The sequence below is a fragment of the Perissodus microlepis genome, chromosome 11, assembly GCF_051167445.1.
Source record: "Perissodus microlepis isolate ML-2025 ecotype Zambia chromosome 11, ASM5116744v1, whole genome shotgun sequence".
Taxonomy (NCBI): domain Eukaryota; kingdom Metazoa; phylum Chordata; class Actinopteri; order Cichliformes; family Cichlidae; genus Perissodus; species Perissodus microlepis.
The window spans coordinates 33,657,969-33,664,709 of NC_140471.1; positions in this window are offsets into that span (position 1 = coordinate 33,657,969).

Here is a 6,741-nt window from a genome sequence, read left to right on the forward strand (position 1 = left end):
TTTCTCGTTTTTTGTTTTTACTTTTATATGATAGGTCACCTTACTGTACTTGTATGCTGTTTTATGGTATCTCTGACCTATACTGTTCTTTAAATGTTCTTTGTTCGACGACTGTTTTGTTCTTAACTACTTATATCTGTATATAACTTTTTGTTGATATGTAAAATAAGCGCTGTAATTGTTATTTTGTTTGACAAAAAAAGTATATAATGGAGGAGACAGCGATTTTGATCAATCCTGCACCACACAAAAAATAATTTAACCCCACAGAAATTAAAGAGTAATACCTGCAGAATCACAAAGTAGAAAAAAATGGGTGCTTTCAGGCTTTTATTCTTAATAGAATCGGAGTTTTGTGTTCCTCACAGAAATAGTCCACTATTTCTCATTTAAAATATAGGTTTTCATCAAATTTGGATTTATTTATTTGTATTCGTTTATTTAGACTGTATTTATTTATTTGCGACAAATTCTGTGTGAAGAAGCAATGTTTCACGGCGTAGTAAATGTAATTTTAGTCAAAACTGCGTGCTTTTCTCACGGTTGCGGAAGGATCTGCTTATATGTCAAAGTTGAGCTTAAAGTCTTTAAAGATTTCGATATTTTTAAAGCAAATGTTACCGCGTTTTCCAAACACCGTCATAATAAATAAACGAAGTCTAGTAGACCTGCGTTTGTCCCTCTAAACACACGGCAGCGTGCAGACAAATGTTGCTTAAGTGGGAGCGTGTGCTTCAGCTCTTCTCTCTGGTCGTGCGGCTGTGGAGCAGCAGGCTCAATCTTCGCTTTATTACTTGTTAAACCTGATACCTCACTTAACAAATGTGCTCGGAGGGGAAGTGACTTTCTGGTTCCCACGCGAAACACACGTGAGAGGTCGTCACACGGGTCCAAAACAAGCTGTTATTTTGTTGTGATCATGTAACCAAACATAGCGATGTGAGGAGTCGCGCGTAAAACCATGGATTTTACGCATATCAAAGTTTCTTTTGAAAATCATTATACAAGAAATCAAACATCGCATTTTAATAATTCAGACTAAAATGTGAAATAAAATGAAATCCCGTGTAGATTATCTAAAACAGAACAAAAGCTCAAGCTGCTTGTGGCTGGATGTGGAGCATATGCGCACTTTCACACTTTTATTGCTGATTGTGTGGGATCCCCTTACCGAACTCTTTCCCGTCAAAATGGAGCGGTGAAAACGGTATTTAACACTTTATGTATTTACACACTTTTATTCATTTACACACAAATAAACACAAACGTGTCTATAAACCATGAACTTCTTATGAAAAGTCAACTGTTTACTTTTACTGTGAAACATACTCAGAATAAAGTTTTTGCATATATAGGAAGATCAGCACAGACTGGCTTTTTTTTCCATTAGGGGTTTCTAAAACCTCCGTCAGAGATGGCCATGACAGAGATGGCTATCACATCGGTAGTTAACTTCTGCGTCAAGCTTTGTGCTCGCGCACATGAAAGGGGGCATTTAATCCGTCATGTGATTCTTTTTCTGCAGAAATAATCCTTATGAATGGCAGCTACCAGGACAGGCTGCAGAAAATCATAAATGTTGGGATTTACCTCAAAGAACAGTTAAAAATATGTTTTTACACCTCCAATTTATTACTTTATCGCTCAGTTTTGTCACAGATCTTTGTCAAATTTGTCTCACAGGAGCTGATGACGCCTCTCATCTGCACGTGTCTTTCAAACTTGTAACGGGAGCCGCACGCGCCAGAATATTAATAAAGGGTTTAATTAAATAAATCGAATAAAGGGTTACGGTCTCCTTACTTTACAGGGATAAATATGAAAGAATTCGAGCATCAACGCGATAATTGGTTTACGGCCACAGAGGTGACGTCAAAGTTACTGTTCTAGGGAAGTCACGAGGTACGACGTACATGTTAAGCAGTGGTAACATTCTAGCTACCTTAGCAACAGCATTTAGTGGTTTGTTTGTGTTTGTTTGGGTTTTGTTTTTTTTCAAATTAAAGCTGCTTGGATCTCGGGTACAAAACAGAAATATGGGTGTTTTGTTAAAATTCCACTGAACATGTGTTGTCATATACATATATAGCTTACATCAGCACCATGGACAGAGCAACAGAGTTCATCAGGACCTTTGACTGAGAGGTGAGGAAGACCGTGATGTGATCCATGCACACTTCTCACTTTCCAATCTTTCTAAAGCACTCGTACTTCCAAAGGGAATTCCAAATGAAGCCCAACTGTGAGAAGTAAAACAAATTTAATGGAAAACATGCATATGCATGTATTCAGCAGTGTGGACAAGATGGGCAGTACTGACACACTTCAGTTTTCGTAATGTTGCTTTTAGCCTTTACAAGTAAATTACTCCTCTGTGGGAATACATTTATCTTTGCATGAAGATCTAAAACTGAATGGCAATCTTTCAAATTTCTGTGGAGAAATTTTGGCTCAATCTTCTTTGTTGAACTATTTTAAATCAGCAACATTTGAGGGTTTTTCTTTTCTTTTCTTAATAGCATGAACTGCCTGTTTTAGACAAGTAAACAAATCTCGATGAAACGTTGCATAAACATCACCTGGGGTACCAAGTACCAACATCTGGATTATTAAATTGTAAAGATCCTACAGTTACACAGAGAAAACCACCACAATCAGATAAACTCCTATGAGCAAGTACTGGGCAAAAGGTGGAAGGAAAATTCCTCTTTAACAGAGAAAAACCTCAAACAGAACCAAATTCAGGGAGAGACAGACATCTTCTATGAGGGTGAGCGGAGGGAGAGAGGACAAAAGTGGGAAGTGTGTGGAAGTCTGTGGAAGAGAGAATTCAATAATAACTGATTAAAAGCAAAGCAGTATGTAAACACACATCCATGCAGAGGGGTTGTCTTTAACACAGAAAAGCCCATTAATAGATTACATTTTTCCATCGCATTTTTAAGTCAATATTATCATTTCAGAATAAACTTTGTCAAAACTAAATTCACAACTAAAGCAAGAGGAGGATTCTCACTCTTGGTCTCAGACATTCGGGGCTCCACTGCATGTCAGAAAAGATGTTATACCTTTTCCTTTCAGCACACTGATCTGACAAGTTCAGCTGATGTTTCATCAGAAAGAGTTTTTCTTCAATAAAAACCTCCAGGAAGAATCAGATCAGTATATAAAATCAGCTTAACATCATGGAAGCAGTAAAGCAGAGGGAATGAGAATGAAAGGCACAGGACAAGAGAGAACATGCTTTATCTGTAAAATATTTTGGCCAACAAGGCAGCTTAACACAACACTGCTTTTCACATGAAGCGAAAGGCTTTCCCAGAAGGTCAAGCTTCATTCATTACTGAATCATTAAATACTACACATATCATGTGGGTTACTGTTGCTCCAAGACAGTAACAGTAACAGACTAAACAATTTCAACAATACAATATGTTACAGATTTTACACATTTAAGAAATAGCACTAATATATACAGCTCACTCAATAATAAATATCAAGAATTAGCAGAGGTGATTATAAATAAATATCAAGAAACACTGACTTGTTGCGCTGACTTTGACATACATCACTTAAAAGTACACACAAACCATTACTTTTTAAATTTGACATTTTTATTTACAATTAAAGTTTATTTATAAGGCAATAAATGGTAAAAAATGGTAAATGGCCTGTATTTGTATAGCGCTTTATTAGTCCCTAAGGACCCCAAAGTGCTTAACACATCCAGTCATCCACCCATAAATCACAACAGTCATCCCAAATCTCTGTGTACTGTAAGGGAAGGACCCTGCAGTATTTGAGAGATAAACCCAAAAAGGTTTAACAATCCCCTATGAGCAAGCACTTTGGCGACGGTGGGAAGGAAAAACTCCCTTTTAATAGGAAGAAACCTCCGACAGAACCAGGCTCAGGGAGGGGCAGCCATCTGTCGCGGCTGTTTGGGTTGATGTACGTTTTGAACTGTTGTGTGTATTGCCTGATCAAGATGGTACGAGTCTAATGAATATTGTTATACTCCTGTCAAGATTTTATAGCTAATTTAAAACAGTTTTAACGAAATCAAGATTTTGTTGTGCCTCTTTGAAGACACGGTCAATACTTACCTCATCTTGCTATTTTAAGGAATCAGTCTGTCTGACAGATTCCTGTCCTGTCAGTCTCACTGATGCTTTCTTCTCTAAGATTTGATTGAGATTCATGAATTTCAGTTCAAATTGAGAAAAATGTCATCTTCTGAATCACTGTGAAATTGCTCACAGGATTCATCACATGGTGTATCCACATGTGTAGAACAAGTATTGTTGAGCAAATTAACTCTGCCAGTCAAATACATGAACTCTTCATATGAGTACTGCTGAGTTTCACTCAGGCACTCCGAGCCTAAAGTTTTCTTATGGACCCAGCTCAAAGCTTGTGAAACTTTTTTCTTGAGTCTAAACAGACAGTTTCCACAAAATCTAAAGAAAACGAGACAAATTACAGTGAAGCAACAGGAGATAACTATAAGTGGTCCTCGTATTGGCCCTATCTCAATGGCGACTTTGGTAGAATAATCAAAATCTTCTCTAGTCAAAGGGAATAAAATTCGAAGTATTCCTCTGATTTTCGAAAGGCCATCTACCGCCATGTTGAGAAAAGTTGTCACGGTTGCTTTAGTGAAGTTAATTATGGGCTTTGTGATAAGAACAGCAGCTCTGGGTATGCGAACAAGAGCTTTTGGAACTATGGATAGACGAGATCCATCTGAACCTCTGTGAAATTGCTCACAGGATTCATCACATGGTGTATCCACATGTGTAGAACAAGTATTGTTCAGTAAATTATGTCTGCTGATGACAGACGTGTGCTGTTCAGCTGTGTTCTGCTGATTTTCACTCAGGCACTCCAAGCCTGTCGTGTAATTCAGTGACCTTTGATCTGTGAACCTGTTGGCTACAGAATCTGTCTCAGTATTAGGTGGACAAGACTCTGCCTGAGGTTGTGCCAGAGCAGATCTCACGAGCTGTCGAGCCTTTTTAAAAGCCCAAGGAATCACATAAGTCAAATGCAAGAGAGGCATGCTTTCTATATAGGTAGTTCAGTGGAGATTACAGAAACTGTCTAGTACGATCCTACGTTTAGTTTTACAATCCTGCAAAACAGAGGTTTGTCCGACGTATTGTCAAGGTGCTGCGCGCAAGGGGGATAACTTCTATTTAAGGGAAACAGATTAAAGCAACTGACAGATAAAAAAAAAGATCAAAGGAATAGCCATGACGTCAAGGTGATGTCACAGTTGAGTTTTAGCTTCTGTGTTACGGTAACATTCCTGCTACCATGGCAACAGTCTTCATTTTTTATTGTCCACATTACACATTACACATTACATTGAAGCTGCTTATTTCTCAGTTAGTGCTTCAGTTGATGCACAAAAATATGGGTGTTGTCTTTAAAAATCACTGTATCATATATAGAAAATCACATATATTAATGTACAGATTGTATCATGCGGCGTAGTCATAAAGGATTATCACATGTTAATATTTCGCTACAGCAATATTATACGCCAAATGTTTAAAGCTTCTATCAGCATCATGGACACAGTCCATCAGGACTTTTTACGCGCAACTTGGCACATTACTGGGATTCCAGGACTCCAGTTTCAGCCAGTAGTTTCTAAACATAACAGGGAGCAACATTGCCTGCTTACTATAAAAAGATCAACATGTTTTACAATCTGCAATAAACACCCCCAATCTTTATTTTGGTTTTGAATTTTTGAGAGAATGATATCACATTAACAACACGTGAAGCAAGTATATTAATCACATGACCACTGAGCTTATTTCCCACTATGTGAAAGAATGGTTGTTTAGTTTTTTGACAGTTCAATGTAAGTAAAAAGGAAATATCATCAAATAAATATGAAATATAATTATAAAAACAACAAACACGTCAAAGAGTTACTCGATTTGCATTTAACTCAGGATCACAATAACCAAAGGCAGCTTAAATAGTGCAGTCAGTAGACCACAGGTCAGCTAACCTGCAGGCTAACACTGTTTTTGTGAGCTAAAGTAAGTAACAGATGAGACCAGTAAATAAAATCAAGTTAGCAAACTTCAGGACAATAAGACACAACTTTGTGTTTTTTATGAGCATCAAATAATATAATGTCATTTTTGGGATCAGTCAGGGGCCATAAATTACAACAGACAGGACTAATTGCACATTTCAGATTTTTGTTTTGTTTGTTTGGTGACAGGATAAATACTGATCACAACACAACTTATAGGTTTGTTTCCACTTTCACCACTGCTGGTCACTGATATGGGATACGATAGGTATGTGTAATCAATGCATTTGAGTCATTCTATACTCCAGGATCATCTTTACCGGTTACGAGGGGATTTCACCAAGAATCTGAATATGAATACAGACTGAAAGGCGCCGCTGTGGGAGCCCATCATTAATCCTCCGGCGCGTGCAGCTGCTGCGATAAATGAGAGCTGCACGCGCCTGTGAAAGGTGTTATCAGCTCGTGTGAGGGTTATTTACATGTGTGACCAACATCCGCCCAAACAGCGTGAGATCAGACAAATGACTGTAAACTTCCAGGTGATCATAATGGAAGGAGAAATGAGATGTGTCCTCAGGCGACAGGTTCTCGGTTCAGCGCTGCTAGGAAGAAAATGCTTATGGAGCCCCGCAAAACGCGAAATACAAAAACTCATTCAAGGATAAAAGCTTTCAGTAGTA